Source organism: Pelmatolapia mariae, linkage group LG2 (genome assembly GCF_036321145.2).
Source record: "Pelmatolapia mariae isolate MD_Pm_ZW linkage group LG2, Pm_UMD_F_2, whole genome shotgun sequence".
NCBI classification, from domain to species: Eukaryota; Metazoa; Chordata; class Actinopteri; order Cichliformes; family Cichlidae; genus Pelmatolapia; species Pelmatolapia mariae.
The window spans coordinates 17,946,447-17,966,400 of NC_086228.1; positions in this window are offsets into that span (position 1 = coordinate 17,946,447).

Genomic DNA, 19,954 nt, shown 5'->3' on the forward strand with positions numbered 1-19,954 from the left:
TAGTAGTATTAGCAGCAATAGCAGCAACAGCAATAAGAATGTTATCTATTAATATAGACTTATACTACTTTGACTAATGTATAATATATGATTTCACTATTCTATTCTATTCTATTCTATTCAAGCGCATCTACGATTTCGCGGACCCCAATAGACGTCTCCAGGTATGGATCTACATTGCCCCCTAGTGGCACTTGTACGTTATTACAGCAATAAAATAAATAGGTACAACACGCAGAGGCAATATATGTTACACAGTGGCTTACAGACACTGACTAAAAGTCGACCTCTATATATGACTCCCTGGGATTATAGGAACATTTGAAGATGAGGAAATTAACATGTAATACCATGCTTCAAAATTATATAATATTTGCATATGCAGACACAGGGCGCGTACCAGCTTTATCTTTGAGATGATCAGTGACTCAGTGTGTGAAAGCATTCTGATTTTTCTTTTGAGAAACGTAAAAAACCTGGAGAAAGTTGGGTTTTTGTAGGAGTTGTCTGGCAATTAACTCATTCCACTGGACAGAAAAATTATCAAAACAAATCTTCTACATTGCAGCTCTAAAAATGCTGCTGAGTGATTTTTATTGCAAAAACCAAGTCAGTTCCCAGGGAATAAAAGAAAGCGTCTACATTGAATGTGTATAAGTGTCACATGTTTAGTGCAAACTCTCACATTACCACAGCTGTTTGTTTACTTCTTTGTTCCACCACCAGAAGAGGATGTCTGGGTTAATTATGAATATGTTAATTGAGTATGCAAAACATTATTACATTGAATACCAAACAGATAATTAAAATAACAGATAACCTTTATGAGCAAATTCTATTACCCATCCAGCCATTCATTTTCTTAACTACTTATCCACTTTGTAGTGGCTGAAGACTAGCCCAGCTATCACAGTGTGAAAGGCAGGACAGGTCATCATTACAGGGCCAACACAGAGAGAAAGTAATCACACAGTCTAACATCCCCACTGACATCAAATTAAGAAACTAGAATCACCAGTTAATCACATTCCCTCACATGCCTTTGGACTGTGTGAGGAAACTTCTTGTTGCATGGTGACTGTACTAAAAACTACATCTCCAAAAGTTGAATCTGTTCATCTGGATGTAGCGTTTTGTGGGAGAAACGGGTCCCCCGACACAAACAGAGTAACATAGTGTACGCTGTTAAGTGCCAGGAGGATTGCCAGGATTTATACATCGGGGAAACCAAACAACCTCTGGCGAAGCGGATGGCACAACACAGAAGAGCTACCTCGTCAGGCCAGGACTCTGCAGTCTATTCACACCTACAGGCCAGTGGACACTCTTTCAATGATGAGGATGTACACATCCTGGACAGGGAAGAACGCTGGTTTGAGCGCGGAGTCAAGGAGGCCATTTACGTGAAAAGGGAAAGACCATCTCTGAATCGAGGAGGGGGCCTAAGGGTACATCTTTCACCATCTTACAATGCTGTGATTGCAGCCATTCCCCAACTCTCTGTGAATGGTACTCATGGCCATTGATCAGTGGTCTTTGATCAGTGGTTGTTGATCAATGGTCATGAGAATTTGCATAATTATGATTAAGGAGCTGACCTCCCAGCCCATTGTTCCTCAGTGGGCTGGTTTCAGTCATTATGCAAATGTACTGTTTATAAGATTGGGGAAACCTGCAGTCAGCTGAGACTGAAGAAGTCACTTGGATGAGTGACGAAACGTTTCTCCCACAAAACGCTACGTCCAGATGAACAGATTCAACTTTTGGAGATTTACTTTCCTGGATGATTGAGAATGCATCAAGACGTAAAAACTACATCACTCTGTTTTCCATCATATTCTATTCTATTTTATTCTATTTTAAAGTTGCAGTGACATCTCCTGGTAATAAGACCAACAGCACTTGTCATTGTTACCCAGAGTTCTGTTGATGTTGATATATACAGGAAATTATGAGGAAATATCGCCACGAGCAGAATGCTTATCATCATTTCAACATATGAACAAATACATAGCACTACAGAACAGCTCCAAACAAACCACCTCCATCACTTTTTTTCTGTTGATTCACAATCATTCGTCGGTAGGCACCTGTGACAGCTTTTTGGGTTTCAGCTTAAAATCTAGAGTCAGATTTAATCAGCTCAGTGCCAAATCTTGAAAAGGATTGGTCATTTTTGAGGCACGAGTATGGCCACACATATATGAGTGTTGCATAGATTTGGTAGAAGCAGGCTGTTGCTGCACTGACAAAGAACAATGTTACACTTAACAGCAACTCAGGGTTATTTAATCGAGTGGATAAAGATCCATTTAACTGATTTGCAAACCAGTTAAATTAGAGGCATTAATGCAGGCCTCAGTGGGGTTTAGGTGTAGTTTTCACCACTAGATGGTAGCAGAAGATTATGTTAAAAGGACAAGGACGCATGCCCACACACACACACACACACACACACACACACACACACACACGCACACACACACACACACACACACACACACACACACACACGCACACACACACACACACACACACACACACACACACACACACAGTCTTTTAGATTTTACATACCGCTATACTTAAAAGAAGTTTCTTCTTAAATCTACATGACAGATGGTGGGAATATGGTTGAGTTTGCTCCATTGAAATCCATGTACTGTGACAGGCAGTAGGCTGGAACTATTTCTGGTACAGACTCCTGTGTACGAACACGTATGAACAACACCATGTGTGTGATTTCTGTTTTGCTACCAACCTTAAATAGACGATTTATGGACCATAGTATGTCCAAGTGTATATTTCTTGACAGTTCTTTGTATCTGTAACACCATCACTAGTTTTAAAGAGATACAGGGGTATAATACATACTACATAAGCAAAGTTGACTCTACACATAAAGTTGCAGACTTTGATGGTTTACCCTACATATCACTGTCATGAACATGAGTTACATTTGCAAACTTCTGCTCAAGGTTTTGTTAATATCACTTACCTCTGCCTGACCATAGTTTCTACTGTTTCTGCCAGAAATCTCCTTTTTTTTCTATACATAGAGAGACCAAGACGAGTGGTCAGACAGCAGTGATGGTGGGTGCCAGTTTGTTAAGGAGGAAAATATCATAACTCAATGTGTGCAGTACATCGCACTCAGCAGCATATTTCATACATTCCTGCATGTACTGCCCATCAGAAAAACACCTCTTAAAGAGCAGTCTGGAACCTGTAATTTTATATAATGGAAAAGGCTGATTTTTGTGAGAGGGAGAGGAGTTTATAAAAAAACTGTAGAGTACTTTCAGGACTAAGAATTTCCTTACTCTTAACACCTTAGTACAATATAGTGGTTTGGATATGGCATTTCAAGTATATGCTAATAAAGAAAATTAGAGTTGGATGTTCAGGTGTTGTGGATTGCCTAGCTGAAAGGTGGGACATAAGTGATGTATGTAATATGGAGGAATATAGAAGCAGGTACATAATTTATTGGACAGAGATGCAATTTATTTAGTTTTGCCTCTTCAGATCAGCATGGTGGATGTTTAATCAAAGAGTGAATATGCACTGCCTTTCAGCTTTAATTCAAGGGGTTTCAGAAAGATTGTTCATTAACTGATCAGGAATTACAGCCATTTTTATACTTATTGCCCAACTTTCAGAGCCTCAAAATTAATTGGGCAAGCTAGCATCATTTTAAATTTAAGAACTGTTTTCAATACTTGAATGAAAATACTTTGCAGACAATGGCTGCTGAACTTTGGAACTCTTGCTGTTTTTCCTCCTTTGAGACCTCTGCTAGACCTTTACTGAAGCCACCTTCAGCTGGCGCTTGGCTGTGGTCTCTCTGAACTATTTAAGATCTCAAAAGCATGCTCTATTTGGGTTATTTTTCCAGTATACTTTAGGTCATTATCTGTTTGTGCTGTGAAGTGCTGTCTGATTAGTTTTGGAGCATGTGGCTGAATTTGAGCAGACAGTATAGCCCCGTACAGTTCAGGATTCATCCTGCTACTTCTATCAGCAGTCACATCATCAATAAACTCTAGTGTTCCAGTTTCACTGGCAGCCATACATGCCCATGCCACAACATTGCCTCCACTATGGTTGACAGATGATGCAGTATCCTTCAGATCATGAGCTGTTTCTCTTCTTCTCCAAACTTTTCTCTTCCCATCTTTCTGGTAGAAGTCCATCTGGATTTCATCTGTCCAAAGTTTTTTTTTCAGAACTGTGTAGGCTTTTTTTCTTCTTCTCATTTTTGAGCAAAGTCTAATCTTCCCAGGCTCTTGAGTGTAACCAGAGGTTTGGACCTTGTTGTAAACCCTCTGTATTTACATTCATGTAGGTGTCTATTGGTTGTCCAGCCAAAAGAAGGAGAATTGAGCCTATTCCTATCTCTGTCACACTAACCTTCTGCATGTCCTCTTTCGCTACATCCATGAGCCTCCTCTCAGGGCTTCCTCTTTTCCTCCTGACTGGCAGCTCCATTGTTAACTTCTATTGTTCAGTATACCCACTATTCCTCCTCTGCACATGTCCAAACCATCTCTATGTGGCCTCTCTAGCTTTGTCTCCAAACTGCTCACCCTGAGATGTCCCTCTGCTGTACTCATTTCTAATCCTGTCCATCCTAGCCACTCCCAACAAAAACCTTCAATTCTTCCACCTTCAGCTTGGTCTCCTGACGATCTAATAACTTGTCAGTCAAATGTACAATAATTTTGAGCCTCTGAAAATAGGAAACTACTGCATGTATGCAAATTACAGCAATTCATAAACAGTTAATAAAGTTTTTGAGTTAAAGTGTAAAGTTTGCGCTTCACACATGAATTTATCTTAGTCCAACAAAATATGGTCACGAGTGTATGTTTTTGTTCTTGTGGAACAGCCTTTAAGCAAATACAGTGACTATCAGTTCTCATAGTGGCCTTTTGACTTTATTTCTAGCAACGTGGAGAACTGCAGCCATGCAGTCTGAGTGTGAATTAATACTACTGCAAGTAGTAGTTTGTTCTGTTGGTCAGCGGGAAGAAACCTGCAAATATAGCCTTCCAATTCTGTTAAAGCAGTGGGACATGGTTGTTTTCATTATTAGGTTTTACTGGGCTTCAGCCAGTGCAAGAGGGCATTTATATTCTGCAGGCGCAGCGAAATGTCACATTCAATCTCTACACTTTGTTTTCAAAAGGTCATAATTAGCTAGCAGTTTTGAAACAATTATGGCCAAAGTGCACCAATTTCCCTCTGAAGCAAAACATAGAATTACTCATGGAGAGCAAACTGAACTGCATGTATGTGTGAAACACTTGTGGTTTGGTGTTATTCCACTCTTGCTGCTTAGACCAGTATCAAATGCTTTGTCTCTGTATCAGCTGCAAACCCTAAACACAGCATGAAGATTGGTTTTCCACCTCCAGATTTTTTTTTTTTTGGTCTTATCTAAGTTGACTGAGCGTAAATTTTTCATTAGAGCCATTCAACACATTTACCTGTAGGAGCAGCTGAGAATAATTACAATTCGCTGGTCAGGCTGGCACATAAGCACACACAGGAGGGAAATTAAACAGCAGCTGCTTAGAAACAGGAGAGCGTAGTTGACTCACTGTCACCATACCTGCACCATTTTGCCTGCCAGTTAAAAGATTTGGAAAAACACTCAACCAAGTGGCAAGGTGCACTATTGAAAAAAAAAGAAAATCATCTTTTTAGCCTTTATTTATTCCCAATATTATTTTCTTAAATTTATGCTTCGCTGTGTAAGTGATAATGTTGTTGCTGGAGTGGACAGTTTGTATGTAGCAGCCTTAGCTGCTGTAAGAAATGGTTAAAGACTGAGAAAGGAGGATAAAAGACAGAGATGTAGCCACAAGCCTGCTATTGCGTACACACACACACACACACACACACACACACACACACACACACACACACACACACACACACACACACACACATGTATATATGTATGTATAATGACCATATATATACATATATATACATATATATATATATATATATATATATGTATATTCTGTTAGCTATTATTCATGCATATGTGTATGCATCTGCAAGTGAGAAATGCACTTCTTATGGTAAAAATGAGCATGTTCTAAAACATGAAGGTTTTTATACACAGTATATAGAGTATACAAAACATATCCATATGCATATAAAGTACCTGTGTAATATGTGTGTGTGTTTCTGTGTGTAGTTTGTAGTATGGCGGTCTCACCTCAAGTCTGAACCCAGTGTAGCCGCTGGCAGGGTTGGGCATTTATGAAGGAATTCTGTAATTTTCAAAACTGTGGTTTGAGTTTCACTCTTTTTAACAAGCTGGTTTGGGCACTGATAATGGAAAACGGCTGCAGAGAGAGGGAGCGAGAAGCAGAGCAAAGGAGCGGGAGAGAGAGGCTTTTCACTCACTTCCCATTTCTCAAAATATGCTTTTGCAGTTTTCTCTTTTGGGACTTTATCATTTTGGGCTATTTAGACAACAACCTTGAGACTGCAGAAGGAAAAGTTAGAGAAACAGATATAAGAGGGCATGTAAACCCATCAATCCCACTAAGCCCTCTGAACATGGTAGCAGAGTCTTAACCCCAAAAGCACAACCAAGAAGAACCTAGCGTACAATCTAAAAACATCTTTCATCATTTACAAGAAGGTGTTTAACTAGGACGAATCCCTTAAAATAAGGTTTAAACATGAATTTATTTTCCATAAAAAATAAAAATAACAAGAACAGCTTCCTAGCCATCTCCCAGATGTGGCCTTTGAATTGCATATTAACTCACACTGGTAACAACTAGTATAATGAAATCAATGATTTCTTACATTGTAGCCAGAGCAAATGCAAAATTTACTCAATTCTGAACCCTGACTGTGTGAAAGCTAATAAATAGCCCTATTGCTCAGTCTTTAGTTAATAATGGCATTAAAACATGAACAGTTGCTGAAAATTAGCATTTAAAGTCAAATATATTCCCATCAGCCACACATTAGAACCACTGATGGGTAAAGCGAGTAATATTGATCAGCTTGTTACACTGGCAACTGTCAAGGGGTGCGATGTATTAGGCAGTAAGTGAAGACTCAATTCTTGAAGTTGTTGTTTTTGGAAGCAGGGGAAATGGACAAGTGGCAGGGATTTAAGTGACTCTGACAAGTGGAAATTCTGATGGCTATAGATGACCGGATTAGATCATCTCCTTAACAGCAGGTTTTTGGGGTGTTCTTCATCTGGTTGTTAGCAGAAGGTTATCCCTGCAAGGAAAAACAGTGAACCGAAGTTAATGTTGCATTTGGGAAGTGATTATATCAGAAATGCTGGTTATGAGAAAATCATGTCAAAGACACACATTGCATTGTTATAGCTAAACATCGAGCTGCATAATTCCACGATAACACCTCAAGATGACTAAACCACCTACAAGTGGGTACCAGATCTTAATCATAGAATAATGGAACTGGTCTGATGCTTTTTAGCATTTCTTATGATAAAGAAGTGGAGCAACAACAGAGCGCTGTCTTCAGGTAGAGGACAGTCTATAACCAAAGTATTCTAGAGTCAAACGTGGCCATTTCTCCAACATCTAAAGTTTTGCCAAAAATAGGTCACGCTACAGGAAAGTGATCACAAACACAGCAGAACAACTAAAAAAGAAAAGAATCAAAGGGCAACAATGGCCCAGTAAAGGTCCAGATCTCAGCCTAAAACGCTGTGTGCGTAACTGAATCAATTGAAGTTTTAACTAAAGGAACAAAAGTCCTCAATAATAATATGAGAAATGGATAAAGTCATACAGAAAATTATTACTTCACGTTATCACTGCCTGGGGTGATTATACAAGCTACTGAATCATGGGCTGGCTAGTCTTTCACAAGACTGCATAAAGTCCTGTCCTGCGTCACATTACATTGCCATTACAATAGATTGGAGGCACACAGGGTCACTCTAAACTGTCACCACCAATGTAATCCTGCATAAGAAGTTCTAATTGTCCCAAAATAGAGATGATCCTTTAAGCAGCATTTTCTCTCCTCTTCTTCTTCTTCTTTGTAGAGAAAACCTTGAACAGTTTACTCTGTAGATAAATTAAATCTTAAATAACAAACCCTGCTTGATGAGACAAATACCATGTTTATAATCCAGCTACTCAAAATTCCACTGCTACCATCGTGCTGTATTGGAAATGTCGATCCTGCTGTTATCAATTCAGTGCACAAGAAATAAAAATGGCTTCTATGAAGTTAGAAATAGTAGAAGAAATGCTTGTTTCACAAAAAGAACAGTATACATGGAAACAAAAGCTGTTTTTCCAAGCACAGCTACTGTTTCAACATCTGGATGCCAGCTAGCGCTTACATTGCCACACACTCACTCTACACACACTGGTCCAAGCGGCCAAAGGGGCCTGTTAATCTACCAAGAGATATTTAACTCCCCCAGACGGGGAGAATATAAAGAGCGTAATGTAATGGATCCAGCTGTAAAAGCACACAATGATACAGAAGAAAATACACCAGAACTTTGCATAACTCATTGTGACTGTAATCTGACCTGAGAGTGGACAGTTTCAGGGTCAGGGCTGGCCACAGTGACAGCATCAGACACAGACTGTAAAGGAGTGTATGGAATTTCTTAATGAAAATGATCTATTGAGCGGTGCTTGCTGCCCACAATGAAATTGAATGATTTGTTTTGTTTCATGTGTTTAAATTTGGTGATTTTTCATTCGTATAGATTAAAATCAAGCAGCTCTTTTATAATGCTTTCACAATAACCCAACATGTACCGTTTTTATGTATGACCCGAGGATGGCTGGACACGTGAAGCCCAAGGAGGAACATTCAGGAAATTTAATTTTCAGTTAATCCAACCTGCAAAAACTGTGGGAGAAAACCAAAGCAGAAAACCCACACGGTCACAGGCAGATCATGCAAACTCCACGGGCCAGACCCAGGAAGGAAATGACAGAGCCAATCACCCACTTTCATGGCTTTGTAAAATAGTTTGAACTGTATAAATTTCAAAATATTTTTAAATTCTCAAAAACCCCATTTAGCATAAGAAAAAGAAGCCAGAGCTGTCAGAAATGGTTTCTGTTGAGCATTTAGCCTTTAACCTCTTTTCAGCCAACTCAGAGTGGCTTTGCTGTATTTATGATCAGCGTGCCGGTGGCCAACTACAACATGTAGAGAATGAGGAAAGGCTCTGACTGCATATACAGTACAATATTTTACATGCCAGCTGTGCCTGTGTGGGCCACTAGTACAGCCACAGCTAGTAGCATTTAGCACTTTTAATGCTGCTGTAAATAGTCTGCGTGTCCGTGTGTGCGTGGTGCTGGTGGCTTTCTGACGTGTTATTTGCAGCGTTTTTCTCTACCTTCCATTAACTATTAAGTTTTCATAGGAGCTGTATTATTAAGTCTATTTCTCACCTCCTCACATTCTGAGGTAATGCAGAGCAAAGAAGGCTTTTACAAGCACTTAACACTAATGTTTCACTATTGCTGCAGTCATGAGCTCATGTTCTTAGCCCCCCCTCCCCCCAGGTTTCACACTTAGTCCATATATATCTCACTTTGTCTCACTCCCTCTGCCCTCTTAAAGATGTTGAACTTTGTTACCACCTTGGGGTGTATAGTTTACAAGCCATCGCATGCTCTGATTTGTAAATGTCTTGATATTTTGTTATTTAGTATCAAAAATATTTTCAGGTGCTTTTAAGGCTACACTGGAACAATGTAATATGTGCTGGTCGCAACCTGGCTGAAAAGAATGTGATAAAACCAGGGTGGCTAGACACAGTAGGATGATGTTAACTTGTTTGCTTAAATGAAGTAAATAAACTAAAGACTAGTACGAAACGCAGCAAAAACCCTATCACAGGTCTGGACCTCTGCATCCTAAATTAGGTCAACTCCACCTACTAATTATCCAAAAAGAGGCTAGACACAGGCCACAAGAAAAACAAGGTCAACCCTGTTGCTGTCACAGTGCTTAATTAGCATGCATATTTATGCTAAAAATTACTTGGGATATTTCAGTTTCTGCAATTAGTTTTTTTCTTACACCATCCGCTTTTCATGCTTTTTTCCTTTTTTTCCACTTTTCTGCTCTTAGTTGCTTCGCCACTGCCACATTTGGCTATGTAAATAAAAAAAAACTGCAAATGTAATATCCTTTTAAAAATATCCATGTATAAAAAAAGAAAGAAAGGAAATGCTAATAATCTTCTCACAACATAATTGTAACATTTTAAATTCCCTACTCTTCCTCTTCTACTAGTTTTATTAATGTTAGACTTAAGTAACATTGTTGATAAGTTGAAACCCTCTATCTTCAACACTGATATCATTCTTCCCAGACTCTTGGGACCTTGGAGTTTAACCTTTATAAGAACATGTTTAGGGATAGGTCCTGTTCTGGGATATTTTAATCTCTAATTTGCATTTTTGGCTAAATTTCAGGGGTAAATTGTCTTCCAAAAGTTTGAAAGGCAATGATGAGATTTTTGAATCTGGACTTTTAAAAAATGTTTCTAATGATCTATTATACATTGCCAGTGCTGGTTACTCAACCTTGCTTCCAGTATATGATCATATTGCTGCATTTGAAACAGTGGATCATGAAATACTGATTTCCCAACTTCAGCGATTTATTGGTTTCCCTCTAGCCCTGCAGTGTATCACACTGGTCTATTTTTGGACCCTATTCTGTTTTCAGCTACGATATTTTAAAAGCATAATAGTGTCTGCTGATCATATGCATCTTCATCTAGCTCTAAAACCAGATATTGACACCTCAGTAAATTCCTTAAAATGTTGTTTAACTGAAATTAAAACTTGGCTTTTGCAGAATTTCTACCCAATGGGAATAAAACTGAAATCCAGTTTTTTGAAACCCCTTACTGTCAGGCCACTCAATATTACTTTGTTTCTTAGGTAGAAGTTTTGATTCCGTTTTGAAATTAGATTTGCACCTTAAGTCCATTGTCAGAGCTAGCTTCGTAGCCCTAAGTACCTGTCAATCACTTTTATGCCCCTTCTCAATGCTTAGGTTGGGGTTAGGGGTCAGCTGCCCAGCAGCTGTTAATAGTTCCAGGTACCAGAACGGACTCTACAGCCAATCAGCCGTTTGCAGTCACAGCACTAAAACTCTGGAACAGCCTCCCCCTCAAGATTAGGTTGTCTGCTTCACTAACAGTCTTCAAATCTCAACCTTTACCTTTTCTCTTCATCCTTTTCATTTGACTTTTAAATAAATTTTCAGCTGTCGTTCTGCAAACACCATGGGTTAATATTTTTAATGATTTATAATGATGTATTTAGTTATGTTCACTTACTGTCTTGTAATTTCACTTTGTTAATTGTTTGTTTGATTGTTGTGCAGCACTTTGATCAATATCTGTTGGACTTAAATGTGCTTTATGAATAAACATGACTTCACCCCAAAACAAAACAGCAAAAAAGCCCCAACAAAACCCAGGAAATATATGGTGAAAGTAAAAACAGGAAAAACAGGGGCACTCAAATATCAGGTAAAACGATATTTTATGTTTTCATCAGGCAAAAAACAAAACACACAAACAAAAAAAAACCAGATCGATGTGGAGTAACTCTAAGTAAATACAAGATATTCTTGTACGATAAATATCTGGAGAACCAACAAACTCATGAACACAGGACTTTTACCAAGGATGTTTGGGGTCATGTTAGCATTATTATTTTCCTTCTTGTCATTTTTGCTTTCCAATGATATTTGGTTGTCTTTATGCTACAAAACTACTTGGTTAATTTTAGGAAAAGATTTGGGTTTGGATACTTTGATCACACATTAGAATCTTCTAAATTATTTGGTTATTTGGATCGTAAGTTAAGGAGCATAGTAATGACACTCATTTCCTTAAACAACATCATAAAAAATAATCGGTAACCTCTTTTTTCCTCGATTTTTGTCTCTTTTGCAGACGAAGACAAAAGTCACACACCCTCGATGGGACTGGGAGTTACCTTGTGTTTGTCCACCTGTAAATCAGAGTCAGGGGTTAAAGTTATCAGTCGGGCTTAACAGGCTGTATTTATTGGCTGTCAGTGTTTCTACAGGACCACAGGAATTCCACCAAATTACTGCATGTATGACTTACTGCCTAATACTCTCTACACTTGCACACTTGCGAGTTCACACATGAAAGTATATAAATGTAGGTGAAGTCACACGCATGAACCCACGCAGAGAGACATTAATTTTTATTCTGTTTACCATTCCTGCAAAGACTTAATCAGTAGATTTACAGGCTCCCTCGGCCTGTATGTATTTCAGCATTCTCCTTTTATATTAGATTCAGGTTTCTGTTATAGGTTACACTGTTTTTATAGGCCAATTTAAAACTAGTGAGGTGCCCCCTGTTACTGCTTCAGCAAGTCCAGCCTGGTACAGCTTGTTTATATTAAAACGTTTTTCTTTCACTCCTAATAACAGAAAACTGTACAACTAAGACCTGCTGCTGCTGTTTCACTCAAACAACAAGATCTATCAGTGTGTAGAAGCATTACAACATTGACTTTAATAGCAGTCAACACTATGATTTCATGGTGAAAAATTCAGCCAGCTTTTCCCAGGTTTTCAGTATACACGTGTGTCCCGGCACTAAAGGTTTCCCATTATGTCAGGTGCTCTTTGTACAGAACAGAATTTTTTTTTATGCTGTCGGAAATGTGACAACATGAATCCGTTTTGAATTAAGTCTGTTGTGTAACGAAAGGTTACAACATAAAAATTACCTTATTGCATTTCATTGCTTTATTAAAAAGCGTGACCCTGCGGCCTGATGTGTTGGCTACGTCCTCACTTTCTCACCCTCATGAAAAGATTTTTTATGAAGCGCAACATCTTGCTTCCTTCCTTCAGTTTATTAAAAAACCTTCTTTCATCAACTGTGAGTCTGTTTTGTAAGAACTCACACCTTAAAATGATGAAATGTGTATGACATAATAAAATGTACAAATCTAAGCAGGATGGAAATTACGTTCTCCCTGCTTTTGCAGAACAAATAATAATAATAATACATTTAACTATTATTGCTTAAGATAAGAAAACACAGCCTAATAATATCCTATCCCTGCCCAAATACTATTGGTAATATTCCTGGTTTGGATAGAAGCTTGGGAATATTGCTAAAAAGCCATTTTTGCTATAAGCTCAATGCTTCCTACTCTGTTCAGCGCTTGAGGATTTGATGTCCTTGTGAAGTGAGGTAAGACATAAAGCCGTTTTAAAGCTTGTTGTGGAAGAACTGGTCTCTGTTGAGACCTGACCTCAAACGATTCATTTCAATTTTGATGAATTGGAAAGCCAACTAGGAGCCGGGTCTTATTGCCCAGCATCAGTGCCCGACCTCACTGATGTTTTTGGACCCATATGAGGGAAAATTCCAGCAGCCAGGTTCCTAAATTTTGTGGAAAGCCTTCCTGGAAGAATGAATGGGGTACCTTATATTTATACCCGTGGTTTTGGAATGGTATCTTCAAAAGTTTCATGTATTCAGATGTAATGTTCAGGTGTCTACACACTATTGGCCATGTAGCGTATGTGTACACTATATGGTGAAACATGCTGAAACTGATTTTACTTCCTAGTTTTGGATTTATTTACCTGATACCTATTTTATGAAAGCTTCCTTTGTACTGTTAAATAAATCTGAAAAAAGGCATGAATGACATGATGCTTCACAGCCTTCCCATCTTTTTTCACCTCTGATCCTCATCTTTGCACAATCGTGTACAAAAACAAACACACCCAAAGCTCCTGCATCTCACTGAAACACAATGTTAGAAAACACCCAGACCCAGCTCTGTGGTTAGATGAACATCTCTTCCCTGATATAATCCCTATTTTCTCAGAGATCAGCTTCCTTAACGCCACACCTCTTACAATGGAGCTCCTGTCTGAGGCACCACAGGTCATCACTACTGTGATAGTTCCCAAGCAACAACAATGAAAACATCCCCTTTCTCTGATGGTAAAGGTGTAGTGAACCCAGCGAATCACACGATAGCGTCTGCATAAACACAAACATGCATTGTAGTGCCATAAAGATAAGAAAGAAAGGTTAGACCACCAGCTACTAGTGTTGAACTTTTGTAGCAGAGAAAAGACTTTGCATGGCCGTTTTGGCACATTAGGAAAGAGATGGATAATCACAAAAAATTTAGAACAGAATTATTACTGAATGTTTTGTTTCCTCTTTTCTTTAGCAATGGCCGTAGTACAAAAGAAATGCACCAGCGAATATTTGATTCTGATAAAAAAATAAAAAAAGGCAAATTGTGGTTCAGGCTTAAGGTACAAGCCTGCAGTTATTACAACTTTAATCATACACAAAAACAACCAAAATAAAAGTACTTGTAGTACTGTTTGTTTCCAAGTCTCTGAGTCTCTCCTGGAGAGATGGACCACCAGAAGATATTCCCTCAGTTGTAGTTTTGATGATGGTGATGACCTGTTCTTTCCAAAACACTCCAAAATCTACACACGACCCAGCATATGATTCATGTCCTTTTTAAATTTAGGGGAAAAAAGAGTGGAGATACTCTAAAATAGCATATTGTTGGGCAGCTGTTGATGATAATTCATTGTTACTGGGTTTTTAAAAGCCGAGTAGCCTCTCGGGCAACACACGCACTCTGATAACCCAAACAGATGACAGATTGATGAAGATAAAGAAGCTTGCACAGTTACTGATAACATATACACGAAAGCTCAAAAGGATCCCGAAAAATCTCAGTGCATTTGTTGTGTTTCCATAGCAACTGTTTGTTTTAACCATAAATGAACGTGAGGACTAAATATTATTAGCTTAGCGCTACATGTGCTAATATCTTGTATTGTCATTCTGTTTTAACATTTTACTATGTGTCTTTTCCTGATTTACTCAAATTAAAAGTTTAATACTTCCTGAAACAGAGCAGCGTGTTCACAAGCACCAGATATGGAAGTAAATGCAGCTTCATCCAGTTAACTTAGAAACACCTCTCCTCAATCTTCCATTATCTTCGTTCAAAACTAAATGATAATGCAAGTCCTTCTTGATGTTAGGTGTCCCAGCCTTATCCTGTTTAGTGTTGAAACATCAAAGTCCTGAATATAACATAACAAAAATAAAACCTTAAATTAATACCACAAAATGGTTCTTATTACTTATGAAGCTTTTCAACCTTTTCTCTTCTGTCAAGTATAAACTTCCACAGTAAACAGTGTCCCTTTTCTCACGAGAATGCAGGATGTAACGCATATAGTGGGAGAACATGAATGAACCTGCTTCTGTGCTGTAGGTACAACCAAGTGCCCACTAGACAGTTGAGCCAACAGCTTTGAGCAACCCACACTTTGGCATGGCCATTATTGGAGCTTTATCGACCTCCCACTGTGAAAGACTTGAGACATTCCTATACGCTGTAAATGTTCTCACTCTTGATTATTATAACTGCCTTCTGACATACCTGAATTGTCAGAGCAAATTATTAGTCTGGCTTATGGTGGAAATTGCATTTGGTGTTCTGACAAAGCAATGACTACTGGGTGGTTGGCCTTAGAAAGAAATCATTTGACACCACCAAAAAAATCTAAAGCATAACTCTTACTTTTGACTTCACAGTTGGTAAGTAATATGTAGGGGTTGGCAAAAGTTGGCCGTTAGTTTGCAGCTCCAGACATGCGTGCTTTGAGAGATCTGTGACAAATGGTCATATCAACAAAAGCCATAACCCTGCAGAGTTACTCAGACATTCAGAAAAACACTGATTTTCTAATATTCGGGGTTTTGGTTGGATGTACTGAAAGACACTACAAGCCAGAAACGTAGAGTGAATATACAATGTCTGGTTAAACAAAATCATGCTTTCTGCCTTTTAAGTCTCCTTCTTTCCGTGGCTGGGTTTCCGCATGTTTCTCTTTGAATATGTGAAGAATCTTGCAGCAACTATTTAAAAACAATTTTTTTTTCAGTCATTCAGTCCTCATTTAATTTTATTAATTTTAAGTTTAAGGCCACTCTATTAGGTTGTTGTGATATGGTTTTTGGTTCCAGGTGGGTTTGTCTTTGTATTTCAGGAACTGCTGATCTACTGGGATTTTTCCCACATAACCATCGCTAGAGTTGACAAAGAATAGATCAAAAAAAGTGAAAACATCTAGATAGCGGTAGTTCTCTGGGAAAATAAAATGCCTTGTTGATGCCAGAGATCCACAAGGGTTTCAAGCTAATAGGAAGGCAACAGTAACTCATATAATCACTCATAACAATCAAGGTATGCAGAAGACCATTGCTTGAAGCAGATAGGCTAACACCAGCAGAGGACCATACCAGGTGTCACTACTGCTAGGAACAGGAAACTGGTGACATTTGATTCAGGTAGGTTTAGACTCTAGAATGCACAACATGAAATCATGGACTCATTCTGCCTTTGGCTGGTGGTGGTAGCATAATAACGTGAGGATATTTGGCACACTTTTAGTATTGTTTGACCACAGTGTATCCATCCTATGATGTCCATGTCACAAAGCTCAAATTATATCAAAGTAGTTTATTTAAAATGACACTGAGTTCACTGTACTAGTAGCCGCCAAATCTGCAGAAAGACAGTTCTGAATGCAAAAAGGGGTTCAACCTGGCAAGGTGTGCCTAATGAATTGACTGGCAAATGTATTTAACTCAAAAGGTGACAACACCAATTTATGCCTATTGCTTCACCAGTTTATGTTTCATGACTTCACTGATTGCCATTCTTTTTTCTAACAGCTCTCATTCTCCTCACTCCTTTCATCATTCCTCTTTTTTCTCCTTTTCCTTCCTCCACATGAGTTCAAACAATTTCTTCAGCTTCCCACTTTTCCTGATTTTTTCCTTACCTTGTTGCACTCTTACTGTTATGGTTCTTGACATCGTTCCTACTCATTCAGACTATTGTAATGTATTTTATTCCCGACATTACATCATGTTCTTTGGTTTTCTCATGTGTAATACCTCACGCAGTTATGCTGCTGCTTTGATCACGGTGTTTTTTAATAAATGCATCTATTCTCTTACACTAACCTTTCTTCTCCTCCTGCTTCATTAGACTTTGGAATAACTGTTGTTGCGGCAGCGCTGGCGGTTGTGCAATTAAACTTGTGTATTTTAATGGCCAAATGCTTCATGAACCATTTGTTTATATTACCTCAACTCTCACAAAGCATGAATTTGGCATGCAAAACTTCCCTAACTAATTAGACCAAATGTTACCCTCGGCAATGCATTTTGGATTAGCAGGGCCTCCAAGGAAAAGCTATGACATACTGCATTCTTGGATTTATGTTATTGCTGTTGTTCTAATTGGGCTAAATCTGGTTAAAAAAAAAAAAAACTCTTTTAAAGTGTATCCACCCTGCCGCTGGAACTCTGAGTGCTTACATATGAAGGTAATCTGTTGTTTTTTCTTTGATGGTGACAATCAGTGGAAGCAACGCGACCAGGGAGAAAGAGTGAGAGGGGGTAAAGAGACGGAGGGAAAATGATGACAAAGAACTGCTCAAAAGGGTTTAAGAGCAGAGAGAAATAATATAAAACAGAAGAAATAAACTGATCAAGTGGATTTCAAAAGAATGTTTTTATGTTCTGAACAGGTTCGTCAGCTTTTGAAATTGGCTCTGGGTTGATTATTATGCTTTGTATGCTCTTTATTTCTGTTTTGTGCTGCACACAGAAATAATTTTGCACTCCAGCAGAAATATCTGTGCAGAGTGGCTGATAAAACGAGAGAGAGGGGGGAAAAAAGGGTGGAATTTGAGCTCATGTGTTACTATAATCTACATCTCCAATTAGGTAAATATAGCTGTACCGAGTCTTATTCTTTCTTTGATGCCAGTAATCTGTGACACCTGACAAAAAACATAAAGAGTAAAGTAATTGGAACAGGAAAAGAGGCAAGAAAAATGTAACATGAGCCGATGATTATATGTGTAATCTGAATATGCAGCATATGGCGCACAAGCAGGTCTCCTTCTTTATGCACCAGCAGCTGCTCATACATTTAATCATTTAATGTTCCTCCTGTTTCATGTTAAATTATGCACATTTTTTTGTGCATTTACATGCATGCTTTGTGACCGCAAACACACACAGGCAAACAAATGAATTATACTCAATTTTCTTTCCTTTAATGAAGCATAGACATATGGACTGTGTTTTCCTCTTTTGGTAAGATTTGTTGCTGATGAGCCACTAAAAGCAAACAAATCTTACAGCGTCATCTCCTGCCTCATTCTTGTGGGCATGCCAACAATAACCAGGATTACATTTAAGCTAACATCATGTAAATAATAAACTGACCACTGTCTCTGTCAACCCACATGACCTGGAGAAAGGCATGGTTTCCACTTTATCTGATCTTAGTGGGCAAAGTGCCTTCTACATCTTCATTTCTCTGTTTTTCTGTGAATAAGCCTTTGTGGGATTATTACCATCTTTCATGTTCCCTCTTTTTTGGGCTGGAACTTTTCTATCCCCTAAAAAAATTAAATCATAGACAGTTAACTGCAGTATTGTAGTATGTTGAATGAGTCTTCAGTAATTTTTTGGTTTTTACATTTTTGATATGAACTTGTGATTTTTTAAGATTTTGGATGACCTGCAACTATCAGACATGTAATTTACAAACCCCCCCACATCATTTAAATATACAAATGGATTAAAATGACTAATATGGCCATGAGGATCAGAGACGGCAGGGTGAAGAGGGTCAAGTTGGCTTGGATGAAAACTTGTAAGCCTCTAGGTGTTGAAGAACCCTCCGAGGGAATTTCAGTGAGGCAACCTGCCTTACTGTTGTTCTTGTATTGAGAAAAAGAGAATGAAAAACAGAGTTTGGGGTGAGGGTTGTGACAACTGAGACAAATGGGACAGAAAAGGATTAGACAAGCCTATACAACTGTTTAAACAGGAAATCTAATTAGGGTGAGATGTGGTCTTGTTCCTGAATCTAAGTTAATCTAAGTTATAACTTCATAAAATGAAAGCTGAAACTCTGTTGTACTTTTTTATAATTCATAATCATAATCAGCTGATGCTAAAGTGGTCTATAAATTAATTTTTTTGCACGGACACAAGGAAAAGAACACGAAGAGTGCATAAATGTGTACCTAAGACAGAGACATCTATCTGATGCTGCCAACATGACATTGATTCTTTGCAAACATCTGCGAAGACAGCACACTAACACAAAGCTAGCAGAGGAGAAACCTGAATGATATTAAAGCCCTGAACAAGCTGCAAGAGCTTTCAACGGGTAACAAATCAGCGATGAGCAGTTGGGGTTTTAAGCCCTGTAGCTTCTATTTGTACCTGTGCAGGAGAATCACTGTGCAGATCAACGTAAAGCTCTTTTTGGGATTGTTTTCAGGTTTGCAGCTGGTCCGTGTGTTTATGGAAAAAAGATTAAAAGAAAGATCCAGTGTGTCACAGTTTACATTATTATTGAGTTATCTTCTCCAGGGAGTTTTTTTTTTTTTAAGAAATAAAAGGTATTGCTTCTTTGATTATTATTGTTTTAATGTACTGAGTAAGTCAGATTGCCAACATGGATAATCTATATCTTGTTTCTTCCTTTCTTTCTAAAGGGAGATGTGGCACAAGAGAAGATCTGTATTTTCTTAGACATCTAGTCCTCTGTTGTGTATGGCGGAAACAGACAGAGTATTTCTATTAAATACTAAATTTCCTCTTTCATCGCAGTGGCTGTGTGGCCCCTGTTAGCATCTGATCCAAAACCTACCACAAACAAATCCGGTAATTATAATGTGATAAGAGATGTTACGGGAACATGCTCTCCACTACCGGCTCCTAATGGGCAGCTGTAACTTCTACAAACATGTTGGTTGTTGTATCAAGAATATGATAAGTTCTTTGGTG